Source organism: Acipenser ruthenus, chromosome 14, assembly GCF_902713425.1.
Source record: "Acipenser ruthenus chromosome 14, fAciRut3.2 maternal haplotype, whole genome shotgun sequence".
NCBI classification, from domain to species: domain Eukaryota; kingdom Metazoa; phylum Chordata; class Actinopteri; order Acipenseriformes; family Acipenseridae; genus Acipenser; species Acipenser ruthenus.
The window spans coordinates 39,103,133-39,119,353 of NC_081202.1; positions in this window are offsets into that span (position 1 = coordinate 39,103,133).

A 16,221-nucleotide genomic window follows, 5' to 3' on the forward strand; every position below is an offset into this window, starting at 1 on the left:
AATACTTGATACAGGATACAGGTCTTTGTTTCAATCAAACCCTGTCACCTATCATTCTCCCGGTAATGGAGGAAAAACAATGTGAAGGAATAACTTTGCATCCTAATTTTGATCTGGAGCAAACAGGCACTGAGGTTTATACCTTCGGGGAGGGGATTACACATACCTATGGTGTAATAATTGATTGGTTGATCGGGTCCTCCAGGGATGTGATTATTAGGGGAGGGAGGTCTCCTGCTATTGCTGAAGAGATGGCACAAATAGTCCAACAAGGAGATTATTGGTATTGGGGGTTTATGAAGGAACAATTTGAAATGTTGGCTAATCAGAGTTATAATTTCAGAGATCAGTATGATAAAATAATCAATCATCCTTCCAGTGTTAACCTCTACACACACAGGATATTTTACAAAGCGGAAGTTTATTGCATGAGCAAAATGAGGGCAATGGCGTTTAAAAAGAATCAAACAGGCAAATGGGAATTTAATCCTAAAAGGTTCTATGGACCAAAAGTGCCCAGTGACGCTGCAAGACCGCTCGGAATTTTAACCTGCCACCCCTCAACTATAATGTATTTGAGATATGTTAGTGATGTGAAGAAAGATCAGGCAATAGGAAATATCCTTACATATCCACAATGGATGAGAGTGTGTAGTCAAATGCTGTTCGAGCACTGGAGCATAATAGGAAAGGATAATTTCAAACAGTTTCTGGAAGTATGGGTTAAGGTGATAATGAACCGAAAGAGTGTAGCAATGGGACACTGGAGACGATTATTAGAAACGGCAGTAAATGAATCTGACTTTTCTACAGATGGGCGGCTAGGTCCTTCCTGGTACTGTTTAAATAGCTCAGTTGCTTCCATAATCCGCGGACAAATCGAGGAGATAAGGGATAAAACAGGTTGGAGAGTACAAATAAATAATCAATCTAATTATGCACCGGACAAGAATGCATTTACTGATTTCTTGGGAAATTATATAGTGAACCCGGTATTCAGTCGACTCAGTAATCCAGGACTGTTACTTAAGGATCTTGCGAATACTGGAGGAGTGTTGGGTGAAGGGGTGGCTCAGATAGCCAAAACTACGCTAACGGGAATATTAACCCCCTTTTCTGGTCTAATGGGCACAATTGGGGAAATAGGTTTCTGGATCCTAGTGATATTTGGGGTGATTATTGGATTGGTGCTATTAACCGGACTAATACGTGTGCTCATTCTTGTAGCAAAAATAACTCGAGTAAACCGGAAAGGGAAGTACCGCCGTCTAGACACGCCCAGAGATCTGCAGGCTGAACACGTCACTGAACTACGGGAGTTAAAAAGGGGTGGTGAGAATCGTAGAGCACACTAAGGTTTGGACATGGCCTCCAACAGCAGCCTCTCCTTCAGCAGCAGCAGCAGCAATTCTTCCGATACCGCCTCAGTCCTGGGGGCTCCCAGGGCTCCACCCCGGGTGGGACTTCGATACACCAACTACTTAGGGCAGGTAGGACATGGGTCTACCCAACTTATTCTTATAGTAATGATATTAGTGTTAATTTTATATTCTGAACTCAAAAAGAGATATCAGAAATATGAGGCCAAAAGAAACCAATTGGTAATCTTGGGGCTACTGTCAGTGCTTGTGATCGCGGGTATCTCCAGTGTGGGGGTAGTGACGAACCAAAAAGAAATAGCCCTGTGTGGATGGATGATGACTGTATCGATACTGATGTATGTTATTACTGCTGTCCAAGTACTTAGAGCTGGAACATTGGTATTTCTGAAAACACACACTATGAAGATAGTGCGACAGGCACTTGTTGGGTTTGCAATATTTTATGGAATAATGAGTGTAATATTAGTAATCTATGCGATATCCATATTTACCACTGAACGATCCCAAATTGCAGAATTTTGGAGGGAATGGTTTGCCTTGACTCTGGGAGGAATAGTGTGGGCGCTGTGCATAGTTGTATGTTTGCACTTGTCAATTAAGATACAGCGAATAAGAGAAATATGGGTGCTAAATAGAGATGTCAAGAAGAGAAGGATGTATGATAATCTGCAGCGGAAAATGATTTTGGAATGGTTCGTCCCCATGATCACGGTACTGGCTTACCTGTTAATGACTCCATTTGAAAATTACCCGGTTGGTGTCCATTTGGTTGGAGGTTTGAGACTGTCGATAATAAGTATTGCTGGATTTGATTATTTCTTTTACTTATATGGAAATATAAAAAGAAAAGAAAGAGCCAGAACCCGAAGTTTAGTTATTTGGGTCACTGAGCCTGTATCTATTACTTCTCCCTCCTGGGCTATAGTGGATACCATACCAGGACAGGTCCCCTCTGCCCCAGTATTTGATGGGGATCAAATTGAATAGGATAACCCACGTATGTATATGGGCATGTGCGTATTTCCAGAAGACCTTTCTGCATTGGAAAAATTCTATATTTAGAAAAACTCTTGGGTGTAGGGAATGAAAAACATCCATTTCAAAAAAGCAGCAAGGATTGTGGAAATATGTATTGACTAGTGTTATATTTAAGGAATACTAAAAAATTGTTTTTATAATTACAGACTATTGTCCTGCCTACCCCTACCCGACCTGACTTTAAGTTAATTTACTTTTGTATAGTTAGGGGATTAACAGGAGAGGAAAGGGTTCTTGTAGGTATTAATGAACCCGGCACTCTCTATATCCCTAAAAAGAGAGAACAAATAGAGCGAATGCTGAAAGAGGTAGAAATTAGCGGATCAGAGGAGGAGAGGGATCTAACTTCAAGCAAGCTGATGCTGTGGACGGATCAGAACTTGATTGGAAGAGGACACGTGTCTTTTCAGCCTTGTAATGAAGAGACTTGTGTGAGCTGTGGCCGTCGTGACCCTGTAAAATACCTTGAAGTGTGTAAAACAATGAAATTGTGTAAAGGATGTTATGAGGAAGCATATGGCCAATTTTATATAAAGGAAGGCGAGCCAAATGATCGGATATTTGTAATAAAAATTGCCCCAATAATGAAAGGGAACTTCCTGAGGGAACGAATTCCAGACAGAGACTCAGAGGGTAACTATGTATATGATAGTGAGGGAAAGGTAGTACATACTACCAAACTTGTTATTGATCACCGTACTGGGGAACCAATGAGAGATGCGTATGGGCAGCTCGAATGTCCAATTGAATGGGTGAAAAGTCTGGGTGCCTGTGTGACCATGGTCTCTGAAAACTTCTATAATCCATGTGAACAATGTTGTTATACTGCACCTCGGCTCTCCTCTGTTCGTGTCCTTTGCGAGGAACAAGGGCCGGGGTCTGAATCTGAGTCTCTCGAGGAGCCTGAAGGGGGATCTGTCACGGGTGACCTCGAACCCACCGTTATATGTAATAAGACATTGGATCCCTTCGCATGGAGGGTCTCAGTGGCTAGAGTTCACGGTTCCTCGATTGAGTCAGATTCAGTTGTATTAAGTTTGTCCACTGATGATGCGGAGGAAAACAAATGCTGGGTGCCTGCTGACATGAACAATAGTGAGTTCTGGCCTCCTACTGTGTTCTGGATGGATGGTATACCCCCTAAGGTATCTCTGTGCGAGCAGCAGGAGATGTATGATAAAAACATGTACAGGTCCAGAATGCTTGTGAGAGGCACAGAATTAGCCTTGGTTCATGAAGTGAGAAGTGATTCTCTTGTTATGTGTGACTGTGACAGATGCAGGGGGGAATCACCCCGGACTGGGCCTAAGCCATGTCCAGCCTGCAGTCATTTAGTGAAACATTGTCGAATCTTGTTTGAATGTGATGATTCCGAGGGGCTTTCTTTCTCTCATTTGAATGTAAATCCCAGAGATGTAAAAAGAGTTGAGTGTATGGATTGTGAGAGCGGCCACCCAGTAAAATGGGCACATCTGGGTAAATTAGAATGTGAGGAAGGTGTCCCTATTAAGCGTGTACAAGTGTCTTGTAGGTACAAAGTCAAGACCATGGCGACCCACACCTGTGATGCTAAACGCTGGATAAAAGGGCCTGTGGTGGTCTTCGCTGAGCCCACTCGGGAAGAACCCAGAACAGAAATGGAGTCCTGCTGGGAACGAGCTGAAGCCTTGGACATGGATTGGATGATTTAAATATATTAATGAAATGCATGTATTATACTCATTTGTAATGTTTAGTAGTTTTTAGTTTGTATTTGTATTAGTTAATAGTTTTAGCTTATAGCCATTGCTGTAGGAATGCTCCCTCTGTATGACCCCTTCAACTGGAGCAGGGACTGCCTGACACTCTAACCCAGGCAGCTGTAAACCATCTCTTATCAAGATGGGCATAACTCCAGAATAGGGTGCTGGAATTTCTACTGAAACTTTCTAGTCTGAATAACAGAATAATGCTATATTACTAGATACATATTAACATGCTTGTTCTAAATGGTATAGATTGTTGTGGTAACATATAATCATAGGTGGTGATAATTACTGTTAGTATAAGATACTATGAACAATTTTTATGTATAAGATCATGTGATTCACTTTGCTTAATATGATAGTATACCTGAAGCTCTTTTCTACCAAGATGAGCATGGTTAAAAACTGAGTCCTAATTCAATGAAAAGAATTACTGTGTGCTTACATTCAAGAATTATAACTTTTTGAATATAAAGGGAAAAGGAGTTGGGGGTATTTTTAAGTAAAGGATTAAAAGACCTCGCTTTAAATAGGTTTCTGCTTGTAATTCAGTTTTAAAATAAGTAGGTGAGTAGGAACAACCTAGAGTAAAAGCAGACTCTAACTTAAGAGAAATAAGCATTGTTAGAAGATACACCGCGAATAGAGAGCAGAAAAATTGAATAAAATCTTATTATAATATTGCTAATATATTGCTACTAGCAGAAAGTAATAAGGTTAGCAGCCATATGCTATAAGAAGTAATGTATTAGTTTGACTTTGAAGTTAAAAGATGCAGCGTAAAGAAAAGTTGTAGTAGAACATACAAAAGGATTGAATAAATAATGAAGAATAAAAAGCAGGAGGTAGGTTTTAGAAGAATAAACTATGTGACCGTCTTCTTGAACTCTCTATCAGCCTGCCCTTGGAGAGATTAATATTAGCTGCTGGAAGGCCTTTTTGGTGGGAGGAAGCCGGAATTTTCTTATCAGAAGGATTATAGTACTGAAGGCCTGACTGCACATGTGGGGAGTTAGAATGGATGGTCTTAACACCTAAAATAACTAGTCGAAGGGCAAAAGGAGGCATATGAGATATAGGTATAGACTTATAGAAACATCCATCAATACCAAACTTGGCAAGGGAGGAGATGTCTTTAACGAACTGGATTTAGCCAGTATGAATATAGCTGAAAAATACAGGGTCATCTAAGTGTCAATTGAGTTCAGGCAATTGGGGCCCATAGGAGAGAAAGGCATTACAACTTCACAGCTTAGTAAAATAGTTGGGTTTTTCATTAAAGGAAAACTCAATACTAGAAGGGATATAGAATAAAAGTTCCCTATAATACCGGCTAAATGTACACCAGTAAGGAAAGAAGGGAACTAATTTGAGTGAGCTGACATGAAGGAATATATTTCTGAAAGCCGAGTTTATATACTCAATTATAACCATTATAAACTATAAACTGTTATATTATAAACTGTTGGTGTTGCATATATTCAAAAACACCACCTTACCTATATTGGTGTTGCATATATTTAAAACACCACTTCTTTTTGTAATACACACATATTAAGTAGTGAATCAAAACAACAAGGATTTTGTGAACTCTGCTTTACCTGAATTCTTCGGATAAAGGAGGGGGCAAGGATGAGTGAGTGAGATCATGGGCCAGTGTTGATTTATTGGCATATGAGTGGGACTGAAAAGTTGGTTGAATTCCTTATAGATTAATGTTTGCTAAGAGATAAGGACTGTCCATGGGGATTGATGATTTGGACTAATTGGGGCCTCTCATTGCTCGCAATGGGACAAAATTGTATAAAAACCCTGAACTGATCACACTAGGGTACCGCACTCAAGCTTGGCAGAGCTTTGTGGTCCATCCTTTGCAGATCTCCACAGAACAGTCCTTCTCTTCTGTTCACGCTACTCTTCCTTATAATAGGAGGTAAGCATATTGATGGTATTATTGTATCTCACATTTATTGGTTGTATTGCTATGAGGTTTTGAAACTATGTTTTGGTATTGAGGGTGTTATATTGAATGTGCTAAAACATAGCAGTGGGTGCTTGTAGGCTTTGTGCTTAACCAGCCTGAGGGCTGCACTGAATACATATAATTGTATTATGTTATTGAAATATTAAATGCTGAAGCTTGTAATAAACTTAGGATTGCTAATTATTGTTACTTGTTTTCGGGTTTTGGTGGTATGCGCAAACTACTAAACCAATATTAAAGGCATTTTAATAAAACGAAGGAGCGCTGATGTTGCTCTGATTCGTGAAACTTTGAATAAATGAGTCTGAGTGATTTTCTTGATTAAATAAAAAGGTTTTAAGGACACACCGCTCGTCCAGTGCTCGAACATAAACCACTAGGAGTTTTAAACATCTCTGTCCTCCTTAACGTCTCCCCTGAGTTAAGAGTGTGTGCAGAGCGAATAATATAATAAAAGAGAACGTGAAAAGTGAAAACGTGACAGTTGGCGCCCTAAACGTGGGGCGAGCGAAATAAACGGTCCACAAAATAAACCTAATCTAGAAAACACTAATAAATACGATCGACCAATAAAAATTAAAATTGTTTAACATTTTGAAACGCGTTACTAAAATAGTTTAAACATTTTAATTCCATCACGTAATTTTGTAAGGTAAATTGCGTATGGGCATTTAAACTCCGGAAACCCGACGTTGTGACGCAACCCCAGATGCGGCAACCTCACTCGTGCACAAATCTTCCGGTAAAATAAAGTCTAGCAAAAGAGGGCGTTGAACGGGCTATTATAAATAGAAAAACGGGCTACTCTACATGGCATATGCCAAAACTTTTGAAGAAGAATTCCTTGAGATAAATAATCAATTGGAAGAAGGGGCTCACACAGTTGTCAACACATTGTCTCAAATAATAGATAGAGAGATGAATGCTGATGATAGTTCAGAAAGCGCTTCGGATATAGAAGAAGGTGGAAGGATGGAGACTCCATCTTCCTTCTCTGAAATAGAAATGGGGGAAGAAACTGCTAACAAAACCACACCTGTGTGGAAAAAAGCTGTTACTTTTTTCAAACCACGATCTAGAGAAAGAAAGAAAAATAAACTGTGTGAACCGAGAAGTAAGTCAGCTGAAGCAGCTGCAAGTAGAGAACACTCAGCAAGTCCGCCTAGAAAGGTGGCAGCAAAAGAACGGGGGAGAACACCGGCTCCACTGACTCTTAGGTTATATAACCTAAGATCAGGTTCAAAGGAAAATGAAACGCAGTTACAGGGAACTACACCCAAGAGAAATCAGAAAATTGAATACTTTAGACCTTCAATGCGTAATCCATCAGTAATTTCAAGTATTGACGCCATAGAGGAGGTAGTGGAGGAAATGACCAGGACTTTAAGTCAGTCTATAATTCAAGCACAAGAAGAACAGTGTGAGGGTCAGCCTGTAAACCCTCTCCTGAACTCAGCATATGCTTACATACATGGTCCCCTTACCGCCCCTTTGCGCCTCATTTCATTCGGAATTGGGGGGCTAAGCTTGGAAATATACCATGGTGATATTATTTATCTACAAGTAGATGCAATAATAAATCCAGCTAATGAAAACCTTGCACATGGAGGAGGAGTAGCGCGAGCTTTGTCTGATGCAGGAGGGCCAGGAATTCAGAAAGAAAGTTACGAATTGGTTGAAACAAACGGCAAGGTTAAGAGGGGAGAAGCAGTTGTAACATCAGCTGGGCTGTTGCCTGCTATGCATGTTATTCATGTGGTGGGCCCCCGAGAGGGAGACATTGATTTCAGTCAGAAACTAATTGAAACTGTTTTGGCTGCCCTTGACAGAGCATCTGCTATCAGGGCAAGCTCAGTCAGCATGCCTCTTATTAGCGCAGGTATATTTTCACCAGGAAACCAGAATAATAAACTCTGCATGGAGAAAATAGCAAGGGCTTGCTTTCTATGGGCAGGAAAAAATCAGAGCAGAGTAGTTAAGGCAATAAGATTAATCCATAATGACAGGCATGTTGCAGTACACTGGGCCGAAACTTGTTCTCAAATTCAAGCAGAAGTGGAGGAACGGGGAAGAGTATTAATCGCTCGACAACCCCGACCAGTGAAAAATAGTACTCCAAATCCTCAACCACCCCCTCAGACTGCCGGTACTTCGATTGACCTTACCTCTCAATATCTCCAATTAACAAATCAAATAAGGGAATTAGGACAGCAAATAAGTTGGGGACGAACGCCCCCTGTAGAACTGTCTCCTATACCAGAGGAGGCATCCCCACCAGTCTCCCATAGTTTTGAAAACGTCGAAGCCCCAACATTGCAGAGAACTGCAGTAACTCCAATACAGAAGCTGCGTGGCTCTGTTACAAACAAGCCTCAAAAGAAAGCTCCGCTGATGAGGGAATTAGTGACGACAACAGAAGAAATGGAGAATGATCCCTTGTCCGCTAGAAATCAGGAATCTGATGAAATAGATTCCGATGATGAAATAAATGAGGAAATGCGACAAATAACTTCTTGGCTAAATCCATATGATATGGAAAAAAGAACTCCACTCCGAGTCTTAACTGACCCCTATGTTGATTGCATTGCCAGAGCAACCTGCCATGGTATTACTAGGCAGGAGGGTATGAAGCTACTGGAACGCCTAGTATTTTTATGTAAAGAGGGAGAAAAACATGCAGGAGAACCGGACTTGGCTAAACTTAAACAACAGATTACACAACTTAACATTAATGCAAGTCAACTAGCAGGACGGAATGCAGTCTTAGTTGAGGAAAGGGAAAAAGATAGGGTTAGAATATCTGAAATACAGACTCAATTGTTGAACAGCCAGCAAATGCTGGGAGAGGCAAATGGCATTATTCATGCCATAGGTCATCAGGACGAGGAAGGAGAATATGTCACAATTGATGAAGAGGATATGTCACAAACCTCCTCGCAGGAAGCCAGGGGCGAGCATTTGGGTGTAAGTACCCTTGCTTCTAAGCGAAACCCTCTCTTCCGCCCAGAAACCTTAGATCCTGTTCGGGGTATGAATGATTATTTGACGAGCGTGATTGGTAACGCTGCTGCCACTGCAGGATATCAGGCTAGAATTAAAGATGCAGTACATAGAGATCCTATTACAGGAAAAGCCCTGCCTCTTGAATGTAATACTCAGACACTTGAAGAAGCTGAAACGCTTTTGCCCAGAAGTTTTGCTAATCTGACTGTAAGCCCTGAAACATATCCAGCATCAGGAAATGCTCTGTCCCCCAGTAAGGGACAAGTAAGTGTGGAAATGGTTAAATTACTTAAAAGCACCATGAGTACTCCAATAAAAGGGGACCTCTCCGGGTGGCTCACCCAGTTAAAAAGCTTGATTGGAACTATGGATCCCATAGACCAGCATACTGGGCGGTTCTATCTAATGGGGATAAAAGGGCTGCTTCCACCAGGCGCCTGCTTACCTAAAAGGGATAGCTTGCAAGAGATGGTGAATGAATTGATAAAAACCACTGGCAGACGTGTTACTGTGATGCATAGAATTGACGAAGCTAAAAATCTCTCTCGTGAAGGTCTGGGACACTTGGTGGATTACATTTCTAAGTATATCCCAGAACAGCAATGTCTAGACATACTGATGGATTGCATAAATGCCCATCATGAAGCCACTTCTCTTCCATCTTTACTGTTGGCCAAAATGAACACAGAAGACCCAGTTAGAGTACAAATGGAACAGGCTAAAACTGCTATAAATCAGTACATTCGATCTAAGGGTGCTAAACCAACCAGACCCGTTAGAACCGTTCAGCCCCTTGGTGCTGACGGAAGAAACCCAAGAAGACAAACTAACCCACCAAGGGCGCAAATCGGAGCGGAAAGGAATACTCAACCTCCTCAGCAGTCAGTTCCCCCACCTCCAGAGCCATACCAGGACTCCCGACCTGGTCCAATTAATCACCAGGTCCACTCGGACGCGCCACCTTTCCAACCCCGGGGGCAGCAGGGTTACTCTAGGGGTAGGGGCAATTACGGAGGCAATTTCAGGGGCAACCAAGGAAGAGCTAACTTTAACCCTCCCCAACGACAGTTCAATCAGTCGGGACAGCACTAGGACAGGGGCAACCCCCTAGCACAGCCCTATGCTGAAATACACGTTAATGGACAGATCTTAATGGCTCTCCTTGACTCGGGAGCCCAAGTCTCCATGATGTGTGATAGCATTGATGTAGGGGGGGAGCCAATTGATGAATCTGTTGTATTGACAGGCATAGGTCAAGGAGTAGTGCAAGCTACAGACTATAGAAAAGTAGTTGTAAAACACAAAGAAAGGGAAGCCGTGTGTAATATAGTGTTAGTTGACAAAAAGGCGATGAATTTGCAAGACATGATAATAGGATTCTCTGACTGACAAATTAGGAATTAAATTAGTAGCTGTAAATAATACAAAAATTGATGTGGAGGAAAAGCTGGAAGAACAACTTGAAAAAACTACGGCAGTCAATAAAACTGAGTTAGGTAAGATACTTGATGACTTTAAAGCTCATTTTGCAAAAGACAAAAATGCGGCCGGACGGTATTTGGGAGAACCAGCTGTAATAGAAGGAGGAATACATCCCTGGCAGCGGCAATACCCAATAAAAGACGAAGCAAAGGCCAGTATAAAGGTTACCATTGATGAACTATTGAAACAAGGTGTTCTGGAACCTTGCCATTCTCCTACTAACACGCCTATACTCGCTGTAAAGAAGCCAGACGGCTCCTGGAGGCTGGTATTGGATTACCGAGCGCTTAATCGAGTAACTAAACCTTGGAAAGCTCAATCGTTTCATGTATCTGGCATGCTAGAGAATGTAAAACGGAAAATATTTAAAACCTCAATAGATCTAGCCAATGGCTTTTGGTCTATACCTGTTAGGGAGGAAGATAGGTTTAAAACAGCCTTTACTTTTCAGGGTAAACAGTATCAGTGGGTCGGTCTCCCCCAGGGTTATTGTAACAGCCCCGTGATCTTTCAGGAAGCAGTTCAGACTACACTTGAAAATGTACCCGAGGTAATTAATTACATCGATGACATTTATTTTTCACATGATGATGAAGCAGAGCATCTAGAATGCCTCAGAGAAGTCCTCAGAGCCCTAACAGAGAAAGGGTTTCTAATCAATATTAAAAAATCTCAAATTTGCAGAGGACAAGTAGAATTCCTTGGAATGGAAATTAAGGATCAGGGAATGAATCTCAGTACAGCTTATAAAGAAAAGGTTAGCAGTATCTCTTCCCCAAAAACAATAAAGCAACTCCAAGCCGTGATGGGGTTGTTTAATTATGCGAGAAACACTGTACCAGGATACTCCGTCCTGGCAGCCCCGTTGTATCGAAAGATTTCCCACAGTAACACTGAGGGAAAAGGGGTCTCGTGGACAGAAGAAGACGAATTTAGGCTAACGCAGCTTAAGACGTTAATACAAGAAGCGCAGGATATTACCACCCGAGTTAGTGGTAAGCCTTTGGAAGCCTACTTCCATATTGGTGAACAAGCTGCAGTAGTGGTAGTGAAAAATAAAGGGGATGAAATGCCAATTAAAAATTTGGGTTTCAATTTCACAAGCACAGAAAAGCAGTTTTGTTATGAAGAAAGAATGTTGACTGCCCTCACTAAAGTAGCACCGTCCCTATTCAACCTAGCTCAGGATGATCTTATTGAAGTTTTCAGTGACATCCCAGGACGACCCTGACTAAAGGATCACTGATAAACATGAAAGCGCTTAAATTACGGTGGGATAGATGGGTCACTTTGCTAGCAGACCCTAGAATAATCTTCACTACCGCCTCCGAGCTAGCCTCTAACCTCAGAAGTAAATTCCTTCACCTTCCCCCATTTGAAGAATGGGAGGAACGAACTATCCCAGCAGGACAACCATTTGTACCTGACTGGTTAATCTTCACAGATGGATCCTGTCAAAAAATTGAGGGCATTCCAGTTTGTGGAATAGGGATATCCGTCGGAAGAGATCGGAATGGAATTTATGAGGAAACGCAACACCACTCCGAAGTGGTATCAGGTCGATCCGCTCAAGTAGCAGAAGCTAAAGCCCTATTGAAGGGATTACAAATGGCTCAAAGTTTGGGGACGCCCAGTGAGACCATATTATTGATTACAGACTCAAGCTACTGCACCCAAGCATTCAATATTCACTCTCTAGCATGGAAAGAGAATGGTTACTCTGACCATAAGGGTAAGCCCATAGCGCATGCCAGTATATGGAAAGAGATTGAAACATTGAGGAGTAATAGGATCAGTGTTCAGCATACAGCAGGTCACCAGAAGGGGAAAGAAGTAACTATAGTGGGAAATAATCGCGCTGATGAATTAGCGCAAGGAGCAGTACAAGGCCATCAAAATTTGACCTTTCGAGCATCAGCAGCAAAACTGATCAATTTGCTAGCTGATAGCCAGCTGTTGTCTGAGTTCCCGCCGGACGGGGACAGATACCAGCTGGAACAGGGAATTCTATACCGACTGTTTAAAACAAGCAAAAGGATAGTACCCCCTAAAACAAGCCGACAAGCCATAATACTGGCAGCTCATCAAGGAGCAGGTGCTTTGCATAGTGCACTTAAGGGAACTTTGCATCAGTTGCGAGATTACTGGTGGCCTGAACTGCATGCTGAAACTGTGGAGATCTGCAGAGGATGCTTGCCCTGTCTACAAAACAATCAGAAAACTAAGGGAACAGGGGGACCCATGCTTAGTCTGAAAGGGGACAGCCCCTGGCAGAAAGTAATGATGGATTTTGTGGGACCACTCCCTAGGAGTGCAAAAGGGAACAAATATCTATTTGTGCTGGTGTGTGCCTTTACAGGTTATACTATAGTAAAGGCCACCAAAAATTGCCGAGCTAATACAGTGGCTAAGATTTTGATGGAAGATATACTTCCTATCTGGGGGCTCCCAGAGACTTTGTTTTCAGACAGGGGAACTAGTTTCACGGGAGAAATCTGTAAAGAATTATGTAGAGAAATGGGGATTGACCAGAGATTGATAGTTCCTTATCATCCTGAGTCGAATGGGATTGTTGAACGGAAAAACGGGGTGATAAAAAAAGCCCTCAAAAAGTGTTTGACCTCCCCTACAGATGCAAAATGGGACACTTACCTACCGTGGGTACAGATGGGTATTAATAACTATTTAAGGCATGAAGGGTATACCGCCTTCTTTCTGATGTTTGGGAGAGAAATGTCCACTCCCTTAAACCCCACGGTGAGTAACCCTGACCCAAACTTGGTTGAGATATGGACCCAGTTACAGCCTTCTGATTCTAACCCCACAGAGGGAGGCCTCTTGCACGAGGGGGATTGGGTATGTTGGAAAAGACACCACAAGGATCCCAAGCCCCTGGCAGTGTATTGGCATCCTCCTACTCCAATACTCAGAATGATAAATAGGAATACTGCAGTAATTCTACACAAGGGCAATGAGAAATCCGTTTCTGTCTTTCAGCTTAAAAAGGTACCGAAGCCATGGGCAAGATAGGAGTTCTCCTAGCCAAAGCTGAAAGAAGAACCACCAAAGTGAATTGTCTAGTAATATTGTTAATTTTCTTTCTTTGCACTCTCACAGCCCTCATAGCAACAGTTATTTGTTTATCATTAACCCTAGACAAGAGAATAGTGGAGGGCCACACCAGATCAGGAAAAAACAGACCACGACGATCACTTAATGGATCTGAGGAGCTAGGAGCTGAAGTATTGATTAGGAATAGGAGAGAGTTAGTAGTAACCTCTGGGTCACAGACCAAGACCATTGTATATGAATTTACAAGCCAGGATTTTGAACAAAGATGGGCACAAATGCCCTTGTCAAAAGAGGAATTGGAAATAGTAATGAGGGCCATCAAGGATGTGATGGAGGAAGTGGAACTAGATGTGACAGATAAAGGAGTAAAACTGCCCAGGGGACCATTGCCTGAATATATTAAGTGTGCGGATGTGAGGAACTGCTGGATAGGTGATAAACTAAACCAAACTGTTTTGTGGTGTCAAAAGCCGAAAGGACTGAGGGCAGGAGCTGTGGTACTAAAGTCATGGGGCAACTGCATGAACATGAGCCAACTTGAGAACTGTCCGTACTGGAATCCCCAGGACGGTTTAGTGAGAATCATCGAAGAAAGTGGACGACGTATGAAGGGAAAGAGGAGCGTGGAAGGTACTGATGGGCCGGGGAGCACACAGAGAGGTACCCCTCTGGGGGGCTCCCTGGCTACTAGGTATCCCACAGCTACCGATTCCCCTTCTGGCAACAAGGAGGGAAATGATTCTTTTCATGGAACTATGATCAACGGTACTAACCCCATGACTAAATCAAGCGCAGCCCCCTCTGGCCTGCCTGGCTTTCCTACCAGCACTTTCTCAAGTCCAATGCCCACCCCTGATACTACCTCACGCATAAGGTACACTGTTCCCACTCCCTTGACCACTGAATGGATGGTTTGCTCTGGAAAATTGAATGACACTAGACCTGGCGTTTCATATGTATGGATTGGTCGCTCAGTTGGAGAAAGTAATAATGAATGGCATTATTTGAGATTAATAACATGGGCCTATCCCGAATGTAGGGAAAACAATCTGGAAGGAATACAGGTAGTCTCCCCAGCTACTATTCAGTCATTAGGACGGAATTATACAGTGAAAGCCAGGTCTTATAGGGATTATAGGAGAATTAAGGGATATCAAGAAACTCCGCTTGATGAGTTTGGATATCAAGCCTATGGTATAGCTTTTGCGCAAAGACTTGAGCAATATCTAAGGGGGATAAGGAAGGTTCTGGCTGGTAAATATCCCAAACAATATTTTGCTGAAAACATCGAGGAATATTTGTTTATAGCAGAAAACATATACCAGGAACATAAACAAAAGCAATTAGCAACTGCTAAGGTAATAGGGGGACGGCGAATGGAGCACGGATATGAAATAGCGATCCAAGTCACAATCCCTCAGATAGAAAAATACTATGAAGAATCATTTGATGTAATAAATTATGGAATATTGGAACCAGTAGATGGGGGGTACAAGAAAACAAAACGGGAATTCAACTTTGACCTTGTAGCAATAAACTTTAATGGAATTACTCATTGGGAAAAATCACAGTGTAAAGAAACTGTTAAGATGATAATATGCCCAGAACAAGCTAAAAGGAGACCCTGTTATTTAAGTGATTCCTGTAATGAAAGGGTGACTTATTTGGTGGCCAGTGTAGGAATACACCAGCTTCCATCAGGGAAATACTTGATACAGGATACAGGTCTTTGTTTCAATCAAACCCTGTCACCTATCATTCTCCCGGTAATGGAGGAAAAACAATGTGAAGGAATAACTTTGCATCCTAATTTTGATCTGGAGCAAACAGGCACTGAGGTTTATACCTTCGGGGAGGGGATTACACATACCTATGGTGTAATAATTGATTGGTTGATCGGGTCCTCCAGGGATGTGATTATTAGGGGAGGGAGGTCTCCTGCTATTGCTGAAGAGATGGCACAAATAGTCCAACAAGGAGATTATTGGTATTGGGGGTTTATGAAGGAACAATTTGAAATGTTGGCTAATCAGAGTTATAATTTCAGAGATCAGTATGATAAAATAATCAATCATCCTTCCAGTGTTAACCTCTACACACACAGGATATTTTACAAAGCGGAAGTTTATTGCATGAGCAAAATGAGGGCAATGGCGTTTAAAAAGAATCAAACAGGCAAATGGGAATTTAATCCTAAAAGGTTCTATGGACCAAAAGTGCCCAGTGACGCTGCAAGACCGCTCGGAATTTTAACCTGCCACCCCTCAACTATAATGTATTTGAGATATGTTAGTGATGTGAAGAAAGATCAGGCAATAGGAAATATCCTTACATATCCACAATGGATGAGAGTGTGTAGTCAAATGCTGTTCGAGCACTGGAGCATAATAGGAAAGGATAATTTCAAACAGTTTCTGGAAGTATGGGTTAAGGTGATAATGAACCGAAAGAGTGTAGCAATGGGACACTGGAGACGATTATTAGAAACGGCAGTAAATGAATCTGACTTTTCTAC